Genomic DNA, 23077 nt, shown 5'->3' on the forward strand with positions numbered 1-23077 from the left:
GGAGGGATGTTATTACACAGTAGGGAACAATGAAAGACCCTTTTTCTTTGGCACCCCAGAGATGTATTAGGAGTAGCTAAGGTTTGTCCTCAGAGAACAGGAAGCATTAATGTGGTTTTCTTTTTACATGACTGTATCAATCAGCCATTGATGTTCCTCACAGCACTGGCCAGAATTAATTCTGTTTTGGCTCAGGAGGCAGCAGTGACCTGAAAGCCTTCCCGAAAGCCACCGGCCCCTTCATCTGCAGAGCTTTTTGTAGTGGCAAGAGGTATCTTGCCATCTGTCAGGCATGGATGATGGATACATCTTGTATCAAGGCTTCAAATAAAGTCAGGCTTCAAACTCATTTACGCTTCAACCTCACCTCAGCAATGCTGCTTCAGTGCGTCTGTATGGATGGAAGTTGGGTCTTCAGTTTCCTAAATTCCTCCTAGGGAATGTGGTATTTTTCATGTTGATTCACAGTGCTGACACTGACCGCACAGAAGGATGACTGGAGGCTGCGGATCTGTAGTGAGAGTAAAACTAAGCATTCGAGTACTTTTTGAAGTCTTACGTGACATGATACTAATTCAGGAGAAACTGTGAGACAGAAATGCACATTATTTTATGTGCACTGCATGTGTAGCACAGTACAAGGTACAAACGATGTATTTTGTTTCTAGCAGGTGAGCGATAAAACAGAAATGAGACCATCAAGATGTGATACAAAATTCCATCCATGTCTCACTGCAAAAGCTTCTGGCATTGCCTGATTTTTTCATGCCTCAAGTATGATGAGGAAACTAGCTGCATACTTTTCATTCCGCATGGTGTAACTTCCATTATTTTCTGATGAGGGCTGCCTTGCTATTGATAATTATTCTCTGATCTTTTCCAGTGGACAAAAGTGAAATACATCTCTGTTGTGTTGTGAGGAGAGCTAGGCTTAAAAAAGCAAAACAAAAGCCATGCATACATGCATGTTAAGGGGAGAAAATCTTGCAGTAACTCCTTTACCCTCCCTTTGGCGGTAGTTGTACTATTTATTTATTTATTCGAGTAAGCATATAAAAATGTACTGTCGAAGGGGATATGGAGATGAATGCGCAGAATGAAATTCACCACCACGATAAGTGGACTCAATTTCGTTGCCTTTGTTAGACTCCTGCCTGCTGCTAGTGCTAAATTGGGCTGATTGACTGTGATTGCACTCGCTATTGAAAAGGCAGTTTGGAGTGTGGAAACGTTGCCGCTCAAACATGACAAACACAATCTAAAATGTAAAAGATGTCCTGAAGAGTAAGTCCTAGAGGTAGACTATGCTAAGGGCATAAGCAGAAGCAATAAGCATGTATAACAAGAGGTGTATTTTGTTGGTTTTTTTTTTTTAATTTGGGGTTTTTTTTGCTCTATTCAAATATATATGTGGGCATGAATGAAAATGAGGCTGCTGAGCCATGACTGCACCTCAACATTGTGAGCCCTCTGGCCCTGTAGGCTGAGAGATCTCCTCCTCTCCTCCCTCTCCACCTTTGATTCTCTTACCTTTGCTTTTTCTCCCTCTAAAAAAGCTTTGAATTTCTTCAATGCTAGTAAACTAAGTACCTGCTCTTTTAAGAGTCCAGAAATACAGGCTAAGCATTTGCCATTTGAATAAACAGACAGATAAGGCCCAGATAAGACATCCCTCAGCTTCACCACATCAGAGACCACAACCTGTAAGGTACTTTCTGATCCCAGTACGAAGCTTTGTTTCGTTAGTGTTCCCAAGACCCAAAGAAGATAAGGTTTTATCTCCGTACAGCACTTTCTGACAAGGATTCCCCGGTGATTAATGTCAGACCGACTGTCTTTTCAGCTACCACTGAAATTGAGCATGTTATGGGGTGGAATATGGCATGTAGTCAAATGATGCATTGCAGCAGTCAACAAACATTAAGGCTAGGAAGTATGGTTCAATTTGGAAGTGAAATATGGGGTTTAGGTGAGCAGAAGGCAATTGAATCATACTAGGATTTGGGAATGATGTTTGTGCTCTTTGTGAATTTTATGGGCAGGCTGCTGGGTTTTTTAGAGGAACAAGTAGACACACTTTCTGTTACGTGTTCGATGCAAGCTCTGAAGAGAGAAATGGCTGGTTTATTCCAGGACTTTTGTGCAGCGCTGCATTTTCATCTGTCCCACTTTGATGGGGGACCGCCAGCAAACACCTCTGAGTCCTAGTGCAGTCTAACACTACTAAAAGCTGTGTCCTTGGGCACTTTATTTACTTTAATAAAATAAATAAATAGGAGCAGCTGTACGTGGTCAAACTACAGATCCATCTAGCCCAGGCTTGGTTTGTTTTAAAATTGAAATTTAATTTCGCTGAAAGAGCTTGAGAGGAGGCTTGGGTGGTTGTTTAAAGACTTAAATGAAAAGAAAGTATCAGGCATATCTCTAGGAAGCATGTTTTAATTTACTGGGGAAAGATATCATGAGAGCCACTGGCAGCTGTTTTGAAGCCAAATTAAAATAAACTGAAAAATTTGGCATGTGTTTTTAGCAACAAACTGCTCAGTGATGTGTATGACTGCACGTTGTTTCATAACTGTAAGGCAAATGGCCTTGGATAGGGACAAGCTTTAGACAGCCCTTGAAGAAGTTTGGTGCTCAGTACAGATATAGTTGAGTGGAATTTAAGATCCTAAGATAACATGGATCAGATTTGCTAATAAACCTTTCTGTCCTTCACTTTGCTTAATCTGACCTTATAAGAGCAGATGGCATCAAAGTGTGCGGTTAAGTGCAACTGTCTGTTTCCCGCACACAGAAGTAGTTGAAATCTTTTCTTTTTTCAATTTTTGTTTTGTATTTTGCGATTTTTTTTTTTTTTTGCTTAAAGTTTGCACGATGCATCTTTTGGGTCACTTAAGAGCCAGTGATGGAGGCTTTAGAAGACTTTGTGGAGAAGAGAAGGTCAATTCGTAACTGAAATGGCACCGGGAATTTCTTGCCGTGACCCAGGGACTGCTGCTAGCCAGGGGGTCCGCAGTTAAAATAGCCATAGCTGGGCTGAGAACGGCAGAGAATCGGTACTAGCACTTTCAGTAAAACCAATATATAAACAAGGTGTCACCAAACAGCTGGAATTGAGAGGTATCAGCTCTGAAGTTAAATAATGGTAACATAAAACCTTCAGCAGTAGATTTTTGAGGTCTTTTGTGAACAAATAAAACACTGTCATCACCTCTCTGTGAATGCTGGGGTAGAAGCTGATGCATCAGATAGGAATTACAGCGCAGGTCTGTGCATCAGGTCAGTGATGATTAAATCACCTTGTGTGAACCACTCGGCTATGTTTACCTCTCTCTAAACTCTCTGATTCACATTACTTCACATGGAGGTGAACAGACTGACCCACAGCTGGCACAGCTGCTTGTCCCAGAGCAGCCCGTGTATCTGAACTCAGAGCTTCCAGCTTATCACTCCTCAGCCAGAGTTTCAATCTCATTTTCTTCCCTCTGTATCTTTTAAGCATGCAGGAGGCATTGAGGGGATTTTCAGACTAGTTGCAGCATTTCTCAAGATGAATGGGGTAGGATGGAGCCGCTCGCTGCCTTATCTGGCCGATTGGTCCTGGGTGACGGACGGGCTCTACCCTGTGTCCTCTGCCCGCTCTTCCTGCATCACCCCTGAGGTCCTGTGCACTGCCATCGATAAGAGCTGCTGAGACTACCACATCCAAGAGGAAAGTAGACTTGGAGGCGTGGAACAGGTCAGAAAGAGTCTGTGAAACACTACAAAGACTTTCAGTCCCTTACCAGGAGACTGGGGCACTTTGAGGATGCTTATTTAGGAATTTTTGCCTAAGTGACAGAGCTGTTGCAGACCCAGGTTCAAAAAGAAAGTCTTAATTTAAAAAAGAAAATCTTGATACTCGGAGCAAGATTTGAAAACTTTTTCCTGTATTATTGTAGCTTTTGGACATTCCATCTGTCTCAAACAATAGGCAGGTAAGTACCTAACACGACTTGATCTCTTCCACTGAGAGCTATTCAGTCTTGGCAGGTGGGAGCTGTGGGTTTTCAGGTCCCCAAAAACCAGGCACCTTTGTTTTGGTGTTGAAGCAACCATATTTAGTTGAATATGCATTTGGGTTTGGTAAGGCATGTGCGCCACATCATTCCCTACAGCAGCTGCTCATCATTTCAGAACAACACTTTAGAGAAATGGAAGTGTACAGACTTACTGTAAGAAGCGCAGAGAGGTTTGGCAGGTGTGACACAGGATGGATTCAGCAGCAGCATTGTATTCTCAGTGCTTCCTTCTGCTCCTGCGGTGTCAGATGTACTTCCCGAGGCCAGGGCTGAGGTGTGTTTGTCAGGGTAGTAAAATAGAAAGGAGACTATCCAAATAAATGGATTGACCCAGAAGTGGACCTGAACAATGCTAATAGTTTAAAGAGGTGTGGGCATCCAGTCCAACACTTCATAATATTTTACTTGAAGTTTGCTTGCTTTGAATTGTGATAGGACCAAATTCCCTAGTCTGTGCATATACCTCTTACTCTATGTTCCCAGAATGGGTGTGGATGCAGTCTGTGGTAGTGTTTCAAGGTAAAAAGAGTAGATTTAAAGGAAAAAATTGTCCATGCAAACTTTACCAGTGCAGTTCTCAGTTTCAGGAAAAATGTTTTTGATGAAGTGGTCTGGGATTTTCGTCAGACTGTCAGCTAGGAGGCTGAGGCTACATTTTGTCTGTGTAAAGCTTTTGCTTCTGGGAAATGTGTTGGGTTTTTGTTTACCTTTGAAATTCAGGCCTGTGGTCCTCTGTTTCAAGGGCCTGCAGCTAGTAAGAAACAAGTCTTAAACAACTCTGAAAGCAAAATATCTTTCCATCTCTGACCACACAGCAGTAGTACAACGTGCCTAGCCACCTCTCTCTCCAGATACACAGGCAGCCTTCAGAGAAAATTTCCCTGTCAAGGGGATTCTTGGTCAAGTAAAAACAAAATAAGCTCAAGTTATTTCCTGTTTCTTTCAAAGGACAGGGTTGGAGCCAGTAACCTTTCAAGACAGGAAAAAGCTGGGGAAAGACAAATCCTGACAACTTCCCTTCTGCTTTCCACAGAGGACTAGTGCTCATTTCTGCTTCCGGAAGGGGAAGCTGCACTTGAGGTGGATGGGTCTCCAGCCATTCCGTCTGCCTGTTGAATTGAACTATTTTTTAACCTTATTTTTATCTGACTGCAGATTTCCATGTTCCCCCATGGATGGCTTTCTGCATATGGCGTTTTTGTCTAGACATAAAGCCAAATCAAGCAGCTTCTGTCTATTCCTTGAACTTGTTAGTTTTCAGGAGACTGGACACATCAAACCAAGGCTCTGTTTTGAATGTCTGAATTAATTTGTCAAATGCAAGGCACAAAAATTAGAGAGTTGCCTGTCTTTTGTAAGAGCCATCTATCCTTGTCATTTTTGCCTGGTTTATATAGGCAGTAGCCATTGAGGACAAATAATATCTATACCATTGTCCAAGGAAGTGAAGAATGAAGAGGTGTCCATGACATATAAAGGCATTGGGGCATTCTACAAAGAAACTTGTTCGCATCTACAAAGTTGTCGTAGTAGTCAGAAAGCAGAAAGAGTTGCTTTCAGAAACTTTCAGTTTCTGCTTTCAGTTGCTGGCAGAAACCTTTAAATCAATAACTCCTTTTCTTCTTTCCCTTCAATGTATCTTGCAGTTGGAGGACTGAGAAGAACTCCCAGTAAGAGCTACCTCAGGCTTGGTTTAGTTTTGCTTCCTTTTCAAAGATGAGCCTAATCCTTCTCTTACGGGATTTATTTCAGTATTATGCATGAACTTTCCAATTGGAAACCTCCGTTGAGAGGGCATAGGCAGGTAAATTGTTAAGAACAAGCATTTGATCACGTTCTGGCCTCTGTCTTCAGCTGGTGGTGCACAGCTGAGGTGTCAGGGCTCCTGTGCTGGACCTCCTCCAAGAAGCTCTGTAGAGCAGACGGGCACTGCACACCGTGAGCTGCTCTTCATAGCGAGCTCAGAGAGCTTCAAGTCAATCCCAGCCTCAGGGGCCCAGACTGTGCATCATCTGCTCTTGGACCCTCAGCTTAGTTCTCAGATACAGTTTTACTCTGAATTATTTGGTGAGGTTACAGTCCGGTTCTGAAACTGGTTTTCTGAAGAGGAATTGCATAGCTAAAGGAGTGTAAGAATTCATGGTCATTTCTTGTCATTGTGCTTTCTACCTCTTGGTTGAATGGTAAGGTGGTAGTAAAGACCTCTCTAAATATTCTCTTTCAGGAATGGATGTTTTACTCTTAACTACGCTTTTCTTTTCCCAAACTGCTCTGATTGAGGGTAGACGAAAAGAAAGGGTCAGGTGTCATATGTGTTCTTGAGAGACTTCAAAGGTGTCACTGCTATTGTTAACAGCTGAAGAAATCAACATCATTATAACTATTCGACCAAATTATTTCCCTCCCGATATTAAAATTTCTTAAAGCCAAGGTTTTCATGAGGCCTTTTGTGACTAATTGTCTGTGCTATCTTTTTATTTAAGGGAAGGGACAAAGTCGTTCCATTTGCAGCTTGCAACCCTTGTCCGTCTGTCAGATGGATGTATGTTTACAGGAGTTAATGAATGCCTGTTTCTAATTTCTTCCCTTAGAAAAAAGGTCACACCATCATTGTCTTTGGAAAGCTTTTGGACCAGCTTGCTTTTGTGTGTGCGTGCCAGTTTTTGGTGCCATGCCAAGCACCCTGTTGAGACTCTAGTAGTGATCGAAGGAACAGAAAGAGATTTTGAGGTTTGGTGATAAACCCTGTTCACATGGCTAAAACTCTGTAAAACCTCCACAGCGGTCTGCTGGAGAGCGGATGGAGAGCTGGGCTCTGTATTGTGTGCTCCCCATGCCCATCTCTGCTGGGGTAAAACAGCTTCTGTCCTACCACCTTTGAACACGGGGTCCTCCAGCACCAAATGCGGGAAGGACTTGAACTCTACTCACTTTTCAGGATAGCAGCCACCCCTGGACAGGCCGGCATTTCCTCACCCTCTTTATGCATGTAGTATTGGCACATAAATGCTCATGCTCAATCCTATCAGCTGTGTATCATTCTATTCTGGGGAAGGTGAGAGCAGTGCTGGAAATGATGCAGCTCCAAAAGGTATCAGCTTTACTCCTTTTACCCCCCAGAGTTAGTCCTCGCCTTAGTTTGTACGGTAGCTACTGTACAAGGGGGAAGCATCACTTTTTTAAAAAAACAGAGCGCGATAAAAAATGCCATGGCTGCCCATTGAGTGAACGTATTTGTCATTTGGTGTTTATATGGCTGATGAGCTCTCTGCACTTCACCAGTGCTCTGTTTTGCCAAGGTTTTTTAAAGGTCCTTGAGAAGCCTTTACGGCAAATGAAGTAACCTTGGCAAGATCCTGTGTTGCACCGTGCCCTGCCCAGCATTCTTGTAGTTCTTGCCATTTCCTGGCCCTTACAACACGGCTGTGGCTTTGGACAGCAAGTGTGTTTTGTATTTCCCAAACAAATGATGTTTAAGATGTCTTTATCTGCGAGGGTTTTTACTGCATGCTGTGGATTTGCACACGGGCGAGGGGATTTTTGTTTTGTGTGACTATGTGCTGTTTTGTGGCTCTGTTTTATTTTCTCTTTCATCCTCCTCCCCCTTTCTCTTCTACCTGAAACATTAAATTCAATCTAACGTAGCGATACGTTTAGACAGAGGCGGCACTTGGCTATGCCAGTTCCCCAGTGGCTTTAAACTGCTGGCTGCAATACTGCAAACAAATTCAGACCCTGGTTTGGCCAGCAGTTCCCCCCACCTATCTGCGTGTTCGCTCTCCAGGCTTTATTTTACCTACGTTATTGGAGACTGCGGAGTCACAGCCTATGTCTCATTGTTATGCGTGGATGGGAAATATTCCTGTACTTATTTGCATTCATTAGCTGTTGGTAGTTCCTCTGTTGAGGTCTCTAGCCTTGTTTTTACAGTGCTTTTGGCAGTGTTTCTGCACTTGGTGTGTGAATTTTTATGATCTGTTGCATGTTATTCATGCAATTTCCTGCCCTGTAATGGTATCAGTTTTCCAGACACAGAGGAATACAAATGAAAACCCAGGAGCCTGCATTAGCATAAAATGTCCCAGTTCTGTCAGTTTGATTAATTTGTCTCTTTGTCTCCACTCTATATGATAAGTGCTATTAATGGTTGCAACACTTCATATGTCAAAGTCTTTCTTCCTAATGACTTGAAAATGTGGTTTATTTCCCCCTTTTTTGTATTATTTTTCTCATTTAGCATTCCACTCAAGTATAGATTTATGCCATGCTCTTTCATTATCTTACTGGTTGCAGCACTGGAGTGATTACATATGGTGTAGGGTATGAGCGAAGATGCGATCCCAGGGGCAGCAGCTGCTGATGCAAGCTGAAAATAGATCCAGCGTATGCTCAGCACTTTTCCCAGAGGTCTTTTATTTATTAGGAACAGTCTTGGTACAGGACAGCTCAGACCCTCATTTAGCAAGATGACTTTTTGCCTTTCAAGAACAGTGCAATGACTTTGCTCTATATACTGACTGCCGTGTAATTTTTTTTCACTGCCTCCTATCGAAGCAGTGACTTTACCTAACATAAATTGTAATATAATCCTGATTTATAATGAAGTCAAGAAACGATAGGCTCCATTTGAAGTAATGGAACTTGACAGATCTAAGGTTTAAATTAAATAATCCTATTTGTAAGACAGCATTTGTACATGGTACAGTGATTTAAAATGAACTTCAGTTCTTCTTCAGCGAATCCTTTACCATTCTCTCTATGTTGCCTTCCATAGGGACTTTTTGGGGAACAAAATTCATTTGGAGAGAGCATGTTTGTCTTTGTAAATATGTGTGGAACAATGCATTGGTTTCTTTCCCTTAGCAAAGAAGTTCTCAAATTGTTTCACAGAAGAACTCTTTAATTAAAGAGAAAAAATTAATGTAGATGACTTATTCAGGGCAAGCCACGTCTAACCTGCTTCAGTGGCCAGAAGAGGCCAACTGCTGAGAATGAGGAGAGGGAGGATGCTGGAGGGAAAACAGCAGGGAAGGCTGTGGCTCGACTCTTCCCCTCCCAGGAGTGGAGGTCCATCCTAGCAGTGATTTGTATGGAGGGAGAAGATCTCCTTCTCCAAGCTGTCCTTCCCCTGCAGCTGGCAGAGGAGGACATGGCAGGACAACGTTCCCTCCTGTCTCCGCACCCCGCATTTCTTCTTCTGTCACTGCCATACCGATGTGGGCGACGAGAGCCCCAGGGTGGGGGTGGGGGTTGCAAGTGGAAAACGAAAGGTGGAAAACACTGCGGCCAGCCGCTCGGAGCTGGCAATAAGCGCAGAAAGGGGGGTTGGTGGAACAAAAGTCTTGTAAATGAGGAAAAGGGACCAGGCAGGGAGCATGAGATGCTGGAGAAATGATGGAAGAGAGCACAGAAAAAGGGCAGTGGGATAAAAACAGCTCTGTACAGCACAGAATTTTTCTGGCCTAGATTGAAGGAGGCTATTTTAGAAAATGCCCCCTTCCCCTTTCTCTCACTCAGCATTGCATTTTTGCCTTCCTTTCTGGTTGCATTTAGTTGCTGCTGCCCCTGTCTGTCATCTTTCTAATTTTCCTTCGTACCTGGCTGAGATGCGGCCCTTTCCCCAGGACTTTGACAGACGCTCTCACCCTGGGCCGGCCTCGCATGCTCAGGCAGAAACGGCCCAGCTCGCGTATTCAGCTTAATAACGTGCCTCGTACCAACCATGTCACCCTGCCGTCACCCTGAACCATCAACTTCCCCCCAAGCCCAGACAGAGAAAATGTCGCTTTCGCATCCATTGCGTTCGGGCAGTGTCGGCTGCCCTCAACACTGGGGGTTCAGGCCAGCAAACACTGGGTGCGGCCCACACCGCTTCCATGCCGGCAGCCTGCCCCAGGCCTTTACTTGTGTCCCTCCCCGCCAGTGGTCGGGTCTGTTGCGGTGGCTTGGTAGGGAAGAGCTGAACAAAGCAGGGGCTTTACTTGGAGCTTTCCTGGGAAGACATCTTTAATTAGGGCTGGGTGGTTACTAATCCACAGGGCCCGGCTCGAAAGAGGGTGGCCTGTCCCAGATTGTGGCTGTGAGAATGGGCCGCCTGAGCTGGAGCTTCAGCATCATGTCTGCCCTGCAGTGAGTGTTTTCAGGCCCAGGTAGCTTATTTCTCCTCATTTTAATGAGCTCCATTAATGAATAGATGATGACATCCAAAGGCCGACCTGCAACCTCCAACTGCTGAGGAGGGTGTTGCTCGGGTGCAGGGGCTGGAGCCCAGCCCGGGGACATGGGGCGAGAGGCTCCTTGCTCCCGACTCCTGCTCTCCAAGCGATTAAGAACTCTTTTTCCCATGCTTGCAGGGAAGTAATAACTTCTGTTAATTAGAAAACAAACCCGATTTTCCCACTGCTGTCAAGAAAGGACAGGACTCGGGAGTATCACTGGGAAATGTGAGGGAAAACGAGCTCACAAAGCCAAAGCAGTGCAGGCCAGTGGAGGAGGCGAAGGCAAGGAGGATCCATGCGGCAAACATGGCATTGACATCGTGTGGGCCCTTGCTCCTCGTCTAAGGAGAAAAAGCAACAAGGCCCAAGAATAAAAGTCCATCAGGAGGTTTTAAAGTTGCTGCTGGTAGCTTGCACACTGCCCCGTCTCCCTCCTCCAACAGACGTGTGCATGGCTACAGGCACGGCTTTCTGTTCACTTGGAATTAATGGGATTATGTACGGCGGGAAAGGAGCCGGGGTACACTGAATTCTGCAAACATAGAGCTTCAGCCTGTGCTGCTTGATCTTTAGAAAAATAAATAAAATAAAATAGCAAGAACCAATTCCAGGATGATTCAGTATGCAAATAAACTGTTTTTCATTACTCACAGCACACATAAATGCGCACTAGTGACTGAGGCAGCAGAATAACACTTCACTTCGTTATTTTATCAGACAGTGATAATTGTAGTTAATATTTTCTTAGTAATGTCTCTGAGAGTTTATTTATACTGTTAATAATCTGAGCAGCTGTAATGATGCTGGCTGCCAGAGCTATAGCCTTTTAGAAGCACTCTAGTGTGGCAATGATACGACGGTAATAGAAATTCAAGGAGAAAATGATCTTTTTGGAGCAGATGGGGCTAATTCAGTCCCTTTCACACACGTTCATGTTCTCTAGTCTCTTTCTCACACTAGTATGCGTGGGTGCACGTGAGCATATGTAGACACACACACACACAAATAGCTGTAAAGTCCCGACTTCCACCCTCCCAGGACAGGGAAGTCACATGTCAAGCTGGAAATGCCATCATTTTTCTATGTGGAGAGTATTTCTAGGGCTCCTAGGGTAGACGGCATTTTCTACCCCTCACTTTCTGGGTAGATCTTAAAAATCTCACATATGAAGCAGAAAGGGGGAAGTAAATTCCTTGGGGACAGCCTGGAGCTGGGCGCAGGGTTGTGGCTGTGCTGGGATGCCGTTGCCCATCCTTCCCGTCCTTCCCTGCCTTTGACCACTTTGCTGCGGGGTGCTCCTGTTGAGGCTGTGCTCCTTTAGGGACTAAAAGAGCTATTTACCTTTGCTCGCAGCAGACATGAAATCTCTGCAAGAAGGCAAATGCCTCCCATTTTTTCTGGTGGGATTTATAGAGCCTAGCTAACCTTTTGGGCCACCACAGGAAGAGTTAACTGCTCCTCGTGGAGGACGGGAGGGGACCAGCTTGGCCAGCTCAGCAGTGGCTGGTTCTCCTTGCAAACCTGCTTTGCTGAGCTGAGCGGACGTCACTGATGAAATGTGAACGCCAAGCAGTGGAACAAAAGCCACCATAATCCTCAGATCTGTTAGTAGCCACGCAAGAACAAAAATGAGGTGAACTCAGAAAAATTGCATGTCCAAATACCAGAAATTAAAAGGCAAGGCGGGGAGGAGGGAAAGGAAAACTGGAACAAATGCAGCATTTGGTAGGTTTTGTTTTAAAAATACAATGCCTACAGGAAGCCGGGTTATTTATACAGGGTTTCAGCCTACCAGTTAATAATTGTAATTGCCTGGTTACCTCGTGAAGCGCAATAGTAAAGCCTTTGACGTTCAGTTCCTTCCCAGCAAAAGCGTCTCTGGATTTGAAATGTTATGGTATTTGCTGGGCTGTGCTCTCTGCTACCCCGGTGTAAGGATGCCAGTGATTTTATATGCTGTGCCATGCCGGCGCGCGGTCACGGGCAGTGCTGGAAGCACTGGCATCGTCAGCCCCCTGGAAACCACAGCAGAGCATCCGTGAGCTGCATCGGATGTTACCCGGCCCCATCTCCTGAGCCTGCTGCTTCTCCAGCTCCTTTGTCTTCTGATTTAGTTCTCTTCCTCAGAGTGCAGCCTTGTGTTTTCCTAAATCATATCTGACAGAGCCTGTTTCTTCCTCTCCTACGCTACGCGAAGTATAATAGTAGGGCTTGTAGTGAGATGCCTTGCTGTGAAGTATTCCTTGTTTTTATATAGTAATTACAGTGTATTTAATGCACTGTGTATTTAGTACACTGTATTATATAGTTTATTCACATAAATAAATTCTGCCATGCTTGGGAAAGAGGAGTATTGGTGTAATTTACAGGTCTTTGTAATTTTTCTGTCTTGTTGTGTTTGCTTGTGTATTAATTGCAGCTTCAGAAAGTCTGAACCACTCCTCTAAGCACCCTCTGAACTAGCAAATTTCTACATGCGTCTTCATTTTCTGCCTATTTTGATATTTCGTAAAGTAACTTGGAGGCTTCTAGAGTTTCTTTCTTCATTCTAAAAGTTCTTAAACTGGTTTTTGTTTTCCCTTTTTCTCCCCGCTTTGGCTCATGATAGGCACCTAAACAGATCTTTCACAGACTCTTCTCTCACAATTTATATTCTGTGAAAGCTTTCCCACTCCTTCCTCCCCCCTCCTCACTGTTCAACACTTTCTTTTTTTTCTTTTTTAATCTGGGGGTCAGTTTAGTTTTCCTTTTGCAAAAATATGGGACTGATTTTAATTTTAAATTACAGTTGCACTTTAATTCTGATGATGCTCTTGGGTTAAAATCTGTTAGTTTCTGCCCATTTCTTCCCCACTGGTTTCAGCATGGCTTGCATGGGCACCCAAGGAAAGAAGGCAGCGTTTCTGCTGATCCACCCTCCTGTGTCATCCTTCGTTACTGCATTCCAGGTTTCTTAAGGTGCAAGTTGCATTGGAAAAACAAATGTATTGCAGACTGCCAGACATCACAGCCGTATTTCCCTTTGCTTTATCTTCCAGTTCATGCCTGAGTGTATAAACTGCTAGTTAGTGCCACTGGTTTTTATGTGTTCTTTGTCGATTCAGTCATGTCGTAGCTGAGTTGTTCCTTCAGAGAAAAGGTTATTTGAAATATCTTTGTCTCTAATTTTCTTTCTAACACCTCCACCCGGAGTCTGACCTCAGCAGCCTGAAAGTTCTCCTCCAAGCTTTTTCACCTATGCTTGCCTGCAGGTACCCTCTTGGCCGTACTTTTGAATTTTCTGTGTTCTCCAGTTACACCCTGGGCAGCCTCTAACAATGACAACATTCCCCAAACCACGTAATTAGTTAGGAAAAATTTGTCTCCTTCTGCTGAAGTTCATTAAGGTGTTTTCTCCAAACAGTGGCACTTCAGCTGTCATTCCTCCAGTTTGATGCATAGTATTACACGCAGTATTCTCTTAACGGTTTAATAAACTAGTGTTTGACTTCAATACCAGTTACCAAGTGAGATTTTAAAATAAGGGCTCTGACAGGTATCACGTGGCAGGTTTGCTTGCATGGGTGTAAGAAGTTCCCCGCTCCAGCCCAAGAGCTGTTTTGCTGAAGGTGTTGCGCCACGGTGGGGTGGCAGAGGGAGGTGTGTACCAGTGCCAGTACGGCTACCTCGCCGGTAGCCCCTCTCCTCCGTGCAGACCTGCCGCCCTTGGCTGCCGAGCTTCTCGTGCCGGGCTGTGGCCCGGAGGAGCGGCCGTGCAGGCCAATGTTCCCTTATGCTCAGCAAACGACTGCGGACGGTAAAAGCCAGAGCCGCCTAACGAGGTGTGCCAGGGGACGTCTGCCAGAGACTGATGGTTGGAGTAGATGTGATCCGGGCGGTGCATCCCTGCTACGGAAAAGCACTGGATCTTCCAGTCCTATAGCCTTTCGGTTTTGCAAGTGTATTCATCTATGTTTGGTAAAGATGCCTGCTGTTTCCTGCACTGAAATGCATCAGCAGCAAAGTATTGAGGCTTATGGCTGGTGATTTCTACCTTCCTTCTCAATAAACAGTGTATTTTCTGAAAGGTGTGGCAAATTCAACAAATCAATTTCCCCTTAAAATCTTCAGGGATGGGAAGGATACTGAAAATGCCCAGGGATACTGTCAGAATTTCCAAAAGTAAATTCTTTGTTTTGATTTGAAACCAATCTCACTTTTGAAAGGTCAAAAGAATTTCAGTTGGGCTTCAGTAACACTGAGATGAAATAAAACATGAAGTTGTGGATTAAAATAAGCATTGCAGTTGGATCAGAGATTACTTTACTTTTATTACTCTGAATTTTATTTTATTTATATCTTAGATGTCTTCTGATTCTGTCTCCCCCTTTGGTTCATCTGACATTATTGGCCCCAGGCTTGGGGGCCAGGATTTTTGAGAATGCTTTCAAGTTGGGGCCGTTACCGCAGTGAATTTGATTTGGAAAAAACCCAGGTATGCGGGCGCCTTAACTCTCGCGCTCCACCCATAAGGCACGTGCGGTCGAACGCTGACAACCAAAAATGTGGGCATCGATCCACAGGCTGTTTACGCCATCTTTATGCTTGGCAATCAATTCCGAGCCACTTGCCCCGCCATCAGCGCTTCATGCACTTCTCATGGGGCGATGGATGCGGTTTGCAATTATTGCTCCCCATCCTCGAGGCGAGTGTAGTGTGAATGATCTCTCCTTCCTCCCTGTCTCACCTCCTGCGGTCACACCTGCTGCCTGGGAGCATCGTGATGCTCTGCGGGCACTGAGGGATATTGGTCTCTCCCTCCCTTTCAAGTGGGGAGGGAGGAGGCCCTTTGAAGTGCTGCCCCTGGATGTGTTCGTTATGCCAGAGAGAGGAAAATGAGAAGTCATTTGGTATCCTCCTTCGATTTGTAAATACTGTCACATAGGCAGTCAGGGCTTCTGGTGTAGATTCATCATCTGGACGAAAGCTGGGACTTCAAGGGGGAAGGCTGAGGGGGGCACCTGTGCATTTTTTTTTTTCGAAGGCACAAAATTGGAAATTGGACGAGCACTTCCAATGTGGCATCTTTCTTAGAAGTACCGCTAAAGGGAGTTAAGCATCTCCTTGAAGCTCTCAGCCTGACGCCTCAAGAGGCTGTTGTGGAGGATGCACTGGAAAGATACCGGGATATCCCTTAGCCCGGCCTCGGTGTGGCTTTGCAGGCGGCAGCTTTTTCAGTGGGACTTTTTGCTAAAAAAAAAAAAAAAAATTAAAAAAACAGATAAATCAGCCTCTCAAAGAAAGGAGCTGTGTGTCCAGGTTCTCCCTTCCCCTGGCGTGCATTCATGCCCAGGGGTGTCTGTTGTGGTGGCAGTGTGGTGGCCTTCCACCCCTGTGATGCGTGATGTGATGTGATGCAATGTGGGAGATGCCAGACTGTCACTTGGACTTCGGGTCACTCTTCTGCCCAAATCTATACGCGCTACCAGAAGTGGCAGAATGTTACACTGGGGCCAGCAGGGTATCTGCTTAATTAAAAAAAGTGGTTTTAGAGTGAAAACAAAGGCCTCTCTTCGTCAGTCTTCTCCATCAGCGACTTGTACATTCCTCTCTTGTTTAAAAGCCCAGATAATACAAATACCTGCAACTGATGCTTCTCACCCAAGTTGAATTTTGAAGAGTGATTACTCATTTTAGGAGTTCCACGGCTTTATGAGCAGATAGGGGAAATACATCTGTAAGCTGCTGGTGAGAGGACATTTAAATGCTGTTAAATTAAAGAGGGGAAAATGTGGTAAAATACTGGCATGGCATTGGCTTACAAAAGTACTCTGCTGTTTATCATCTCTTCTTCTGACTTTTTCCTGCCTCCTGCATGTTCCCACCCTATGTAAAAGGATCACGGTTTCAAAACAATTCCTGACTCTGTGCAGGCTTCCTTTGTGCATATGTAGGGACAAACTGTGGTATCTAGCACCGTTGATTTTGCACATGTGACTGACCTGTTTGAGCCTAGTAATATATTTAAATCTCTCAGACAGTTTTCCAAAACCAAATAAGCTCAAGCTAGGAAAAACAGGATCTGCCCGGCTCCACCATCCCAAGTAAAAATAACTAAGTAAATAACCGGGAAGTCTCTTAACTCTTAATGGAATAACGGCTTTGGTGACTGATTTTGGTTATCAGATTACACTCTGAAAATAACTTCTGCGCTATACTTGCAATTGGCTGTAAAAGAAAAAGAATACAGTGTGCGCTAATTTTAGCAAATAAGATTAGAGTTAATATTTAATCCCAGAGACCTTCTTCAGGCTGTGGAAAAAAATAGCAGCAGTTAACTGTCACTAATCTTATCTCCTATTTCTAGCATGTGTTTGATTATATAAGTTATAGCGTTGGGATCACTCTGGCCGAGTGAGTAGTGGTTTGTTTGCTACATCCTTGGGCTTATTAGACAAACCTCAGGGCTGAGATGGATTTAAAAGGTCTCTGCACATGCCTTTAGACTGCAGTAGCAACACTGAAAGGTTAACAAAATGGGTACCACAGCAGGCCCGCTACAAAACAGTATGCGAATAACAGATTGATTTTGAGTTCTGTGAGAAACAGTCGCATTTCTTCTATGTTTCTATCCAATTGTTTTAAATTAATATTTAGTTTGGGATTTGATACTCAGCATGTGAGGTTTGATTCAATTTTCCTTTCTTCCTTCCCCACAAAATGGCTTAATAATTAAATCGATGTTTGGAGATTAGAGATGAGGGGTTTCTAACTGTTTTTAGGTGCCTGGTGATGAATTTAACCTGAAAATCAAAATAGTAAAAATATAATCCATAATCCTACGAGCAGCTTGCATGCTTCACAGAAAAGCCATCAGTACTCCTATTGATTTCAACAAGACTACTCAAATGCATAAAGATAATAATCTGCGCCTGTGCTGCTCTGTCAGGACTTCTGCATCCTCAGTGGGTCTGAAGGTCTGACCATCTAATTTACCCCCAGTTTGGTAGTATTTAGCAGCTATGTTCTGCAGATCTCCTTGTATCCCCAGAGGGCAGGAGGGGGCTCTGTCCTCCCCCGCCACCACCGATGAGCTTGTTCTTTGACTATGCCCCAGGTATGCTGTATTTGAAAAGGAACAGTTGCGTGCACATCTGCTGTTGAACTTTGGTGCTGTTTTCTAGAAGATCATTGGTACTGTGCCCCCATTAACACGGAAATTAGGCCTGGAAAGGCCTACCAAATTAAAGCCCACCTCTCTGGAACAAGGTTGTGCTTTGTTAGTTTTGCTTTGCAGTACTCAGGCAGAAAGTATCCATCATCCTCCCTGGAAAGCCTTCCAAGATCTCACTGAATTCGCTGTTAGGTTAAGAGTCAGGAAAAAATCCGTGCATTTTCATTTCTTCAGTTTCTTCTTGCTGCAATCAGCAATAGCACCCCATAGCAAACTAGACAATTCTTCGCTGTTCTTGATGTTAGTATGCATCAGATTACTGTAAACATTCTCTTGCTCCATTTTAGATACTGCCTTGCCAAGTTTTACATTCCTACATGTTTACAGTGATCTTTCCTTGCCCTTAATCACTTTTCCCCTCTTTAAATTGAACTCAGACTTGCTGGCATTTTGCAGAGGTTGACCTTCCCCGCTCCAGATGCAGCTTTTCATACAGATGCCATTCGGAGCAGGGTTACCAGACATCCATGTTTCCCTTGGAAATAACCTTTTTTTCCCCCCGTAAGAAATACTGTCTGTGCAGAATTGGAGGATTTTGTCTATTTGTCTGGGATTTTGAGACATCTGGAAGTCTGGGCAGCCAGCTAATGAGCATGCACTGATGAACTCTGCAGCACACAGTGAGTCCAGCCCATCCGCAGAAATGTCAGACCTCTGCATGTGCTCTGAGGCCACGTCCCATGTGTTCAAAACAATGTGGAGGCCTCCACAGCATGCTTGATTGGCCATCATGGAGGAGACCCGATACAACGGGCAGCCAGAGGGAGTTCACCCACAGTGCTGTGTCTCCCATGGCGCCTGTGGGTGTGTCTACAACTACATTTAAAATAGAATTTCTGCCCTAGAAGACTCTTACGAAAATACGATGTTCCTAACGTGGAAGTGAGCTAACCCTCCTCCTAATTTTAGAATAGTGCGTGCCCAGTACTAGAAAAATGCTGTGCTAAAAACACTCTATATTTGCATCTGTAATGCTGCCTTCTTTACTAGCATTTCTCATTGCTGACTCTCATCTCAGCTTCTTATTCTCCCATCTGACCGTGATCAATATTGTTTTCCTTAAATTAGCCAGTTTTTCGTTAATGGTACGATACCAACGAAAGAAGAAGGGAAGGCAGAGAGTATAACAACGATACAACTATTTCTCCAAAAGGAAGAAGCATTACCTGGAATGCATCGAGGAAATATAATGAGAGATGATGGAGGAAAATAAGGGAAGGAAGATTTCCTCACAAGGAGGTTTTAAGTAGAGTCTGGCAATGATCTCCCAAAGGAAGTAGTGGAAGTCTGGTCACTTAAATCAATTAAAACTAACCAGAGCATTGCACTCCACAGGACTCTGTAAGGAGAAAAGCAGTGTCAGACTGACCTAAAATAGATTTGCATGCTTATTTTCTGCAGGGCTGCTGTCTGTATTTTGCCGGTAAATTCAATATGGCTAATGCTGATTAACAACTCTCTTGATGGTGATTATAGCATTGCATTATTTCCAGCCCGTTCCTCAGTATCATACACTCATGAGGGCATGGACATACAAAACATGTCCCCTGGCTCAGCTCAGGGCTGCTCTGTATTTTGCCGGTAAATTCAATATGGCTAATGCTGATTAACAACTCTTGATGGTGATTATAGCATTGCATTATTTCCAGCCCGTTCCTCAGTATCATACACTCATGAGGGCATGGACATACAAAACATGTCCCCTGGCTCAGCTAGCTCAATCTTAAAGACAAGTGGCAGATAAAGGGCTGGAGAACTTTCTTTCATTCACCTTAGCAGTGGTCAGGCTTGTTATCACCACAACGCTGAATTGACGTAGACCTCCATACCACATGCTGAGCGTGGTGTACCTGTGGCAGTACGGCAGAGGCAGGAGCTGCATATGGACCCCCAGCGGTTGATCTCTTGGATTGCTGTAGAGCAAGAAGATGTGCCAGGTGGCTTAGGTAGGGCTGCAGTACCCATGTCCTCTGTGCACTAGGTGTGCAGAAGGGTTTTAATGCATACAAGACCAGCTGGGGACAGGAGCAAGAGAAGATAAAGCGATTCATCCTTAGACTTGGCAGGGTGTTTGGCATGTTCCAAGTACACAAGAGAAGTCCTCTCCTGGCCTGCCTTGAAAGATAAGGGAAAGCAAGCCTCCGAGAAGCTGAGATCTTTGCTTTGCCTTTCTTGTCTGTATGGGCATTGTTGTTTTGTATGTATGTTTTACCTTTTGTCTGCCTGGTTTTCTTGTAGCCAGCCAATTACCTTTTCTCTGCCTGGTTTTCTTGTAGCCAGCCAATTCCATTTAAACAACAGAAATGGGTAGAAATTGGAATAAGGCAGATGATTGGAGCGCAGGGAAGCAGTGACTTGGCATATGAGCTTGGACAAGGTGCCCAGTGGAGGTTCCCAAAAATTGACCTGCCTACTTAAACATTAATTTACATGGAAAATAAGGTTTAAAAGCAAACAAGTCTTGGACATATGGCATCTTATGTACAGTAGGGGAAGAAAATTAACTGAGATTGTTGCTGGCATGTGTTTTACCCATCCAACAAAGGTCTCTCTCACATGTAAATGAAGACTGTTATATCAGAGAAATAATCTGTTTCATTCTGCATACACAGATCAACTTGGTTTCACTAACTGTTTTCACTGGGATGCATCAGTCAGGTCAAATCATTTTAAAAGACTGTTCTTACCTCTTCCTACAGAAATGCGTGTGTGATGGTAATACACGCAGCTTCGAAGCCTTTTCTTTCCTAATGTGCAGTGCTCACAGCCACGCTCCAGCGCCTCAATTCCAGCCTTTCTGCCAGAATGCATCAGATGTGGGCGGTCCCAAAGCTGGTGGGGCTGAGGCAGGGGACCTGCCACCAGAGCCAAATCAATATTTAGACAGCTTCAGGCGGCAGAGATTGCACTGGCTTTCACACTTGGCAGCAAGCTTTGCATCCGTTTGTTACCAAAGTTATTGTTTGTGCCGTTTCAAGCATTGGCACTTGAGAGATTCCTCCCTGAGGGCAATGACAAGTCGGGTGCTTGAAAAGAAACTTTCCCCCTTTGGATCTGAAGATTGTGAGAGTGAGGAAAGTTGTGAAAGTGGGTAGATCTCGTAACGAAGTCAAGGCACATATTTGACCAGCGTTTTCATCATCCTTCACTTGAGGCATCTGCCAGGCATCGTGGCGAGCCCACAGCACAGTCTCAGGCTCTGCTTCTGATAATCCAGCGCAGGATATCTGTAACAGCTGTCTTGCTGCTCTTTGTTATCACGGTGGTTTAATGGGAGTGAAAACCTGAGTCAGTGTGGGAGACAGCCTTGCTGTGGGGTGGTATGAGTCAGCCCGAGGCTCTGCAGCGGGAGGACAGGCAGGTGAAACCCTGGCCCAGCACAGAAAATTAATTTGCTTTCCAGTCATTCCACCTAGTGGCCAAGTGACACAACTGCCAGGAGAGCTGGGTTTGTGCTCCAGAGTCCCTCCTCATCAAAAGGGACCCAAAAACTCAGACAGTATTTATGGCTGCTCCTACAGATCTGCACTGCTGCGGAGCTTACAAGATATGTAGGAATATGTAAGCCCCCACACTGAAGATTTTATCAAAGAGAAACATTGGCCTGTGAGTAGCTCATTAAGTTCCCGAGCAATTTTGTTAATCATGCTGCATAGATAAAATGCAGATAGGCCTTTAGTGAGCTGATAATCTAACAAATAGGCAGAAAGTGTAACACTGATAAAGCAGAGATCGGTTTAATAGCCAGCTGTAAATCTAGGCAATTCTGTACCAGCGGCATATGGTAAAACGGGAATGTGCAAGTGCATAAGTATGTGCATGAAAATGCGCTCTTTCTTAAAATAGCAGATACAGCAGTAATATTATGTATGGAAAAGCTATTGGGAGCAATTTTAGAGGTGTTTTAAAATATTTTTCTCTCCATCAAAGTCCGCACCACTTGTGCTGTCTTCATAATCCAGCATCACAAGTGCAGCTCTATGAATAACAAAGGCTTGTTTCTGGAAGACAGGATTTTCTATAAAAATCTGTGAGCTCTACCACTGGTCCTGAGGCAGTGTAAGGAATTTATAGGCTTTTCATTGGGATGAACCAAATTATTCACTCAGATTTATGCTAATCACAAATAAGACCATCACAAATTCATGGTCTGATGTCTCACCGACCTCTTGAGCAGCTCCTTGCTCAGGGCTGTTAATTCAATTGGAAGGACAGGGAAAAGCAGCTCACCTTCAGAGGGTATCCCATACCTACTGGATAGGATATCCTTCTGAGGAGCTGGGAAATGTCAGTTTGAATCCCCACAGCCTAGGGAAGGGACCTGGTCTCCTACTTTCTGGGTCCTTCTTCTGATCTTTAGGCTATTCTACGAAAAGGGGACAGCAGTGCTTCCTCTTCTTGTTTGTTTTAAAAGAAGAAACTGAGCTGGGAACACCTACCAGAGACACCTACAGCCAGAGCAAGGTTGCAGGCTGTGCATCCCAACCTCACATAGGTGTGCAGGTGCACACGTAGGTGCCAGATGTGGTTGCTGTTGGCTGGTTTAGCTGTCTGACTGCTCTGAATCACTTCTAGATGCCTTTCCTTGGTATGCAAAGCACAGGGAACTCAAATTTGTGCATACGACTTGCAAGCAAGGCAAGAAGGTGTCTTGGTGAATCGAGACTGAAGTGACTTGCCAGGGTCATGTAGAAGGTGGTTGGTGCAATGGGAAATTGAGTTGTGGTCTCCCAAATCTCAACTTAGTGGCCAAACCACTGAATCTCCTTTTTGTGGAGAAACCTTTATCCTTGATGGTGAGCCCTGGTTTTGAAGCAGCCTCTCGCTGCTTCATAGAGAGTAGAGTTTTTCCAGTACCTTTGTTTCCTGCCCATTGGGAGGAAAAAATGCATCAGAAGTTAGTGCCAGAGCATTTTTCGTCAAAAAATAGACTATCTATAGTTTACCATGTGGCTTAGCAAGTTATTTGATAGTTATATGTGAAGATATCACTGTAAAAAATCTGGGGGGAGAAAGTGTGTATTTTTTAATATATGATATGTGAATGTAAAATATAGCGTAGATGGTATGATGGGAAAAAAGGACGAGTAGTGGTGCATAACTCAGACCTGGAACAGTTGGTTGGAGATCACTCTCCTGGAAACAGTTGTTACTCTTTCTACAAAGAAAATGGTGGAAAATTAAGTATCTGAGGTGGGACTCAGAGTGATTTGTATCACTTGAACAATGAATATGGATTTCTTTCCTCTTAGCTGTACCTTAGACTCACTAAAATCAGGAACAGTATGAGGAGAATAATCTCCATGGGATGGAGAAAAGAGCTGTGCAGTCAGTACTTACCTATTTATTCAGCAATGGCTTGCAAAACTTTGAGAAGAAAAAGAGGAACCAGTTTGCTCTTGAAAGAGGCAGAAAGATAAGGAGGCAGAAAGATATTTTCTGTTGAATTTTTCTATAGTATTAAATGTTTCCTTCCCAAAACACTTTTGATGTTTAAGGGGTATCTTAAACTTGAAACCACTGTTCACTAGAGCTTCCATCAGGGCAGAAGAATCAAATTTGAATTGGTACTTTCAGGGTGG

At 44.2% G+C, this 23077-nt stretch overlaps 1 protein-coding gene across 1 annotated transcript in view; it reads left to right on the forward strand.

Moving 5' to 3' along the window:
• BACH2 (BTB domain and CNC homolog 2) overlaps positions 1–23077 on the forward strand; it is a 151581-nt gene that overhangs the window by 108589 nt on the left and 19915 nt on the right. The gene's annotated exons all lie outside the window — the stretch shown is intronic.

This window comes from Aptenodytes forsteri, unplaced genomic scaffold (assembly GCF_000699145.1).
Source record: "Aptenodytes forsteri isolate BGI_AS27 unplaced genomic scaffold, ASM69914v1 Scaffold20, whole genome shotgun sequence".
Taxonomy (NCBI): Eukaryota; Metazoa; Chordata; class Aves; order Sphenisciformes; family Spheniscidae; genus Aptenodytes; species Aptenodytes forsteri.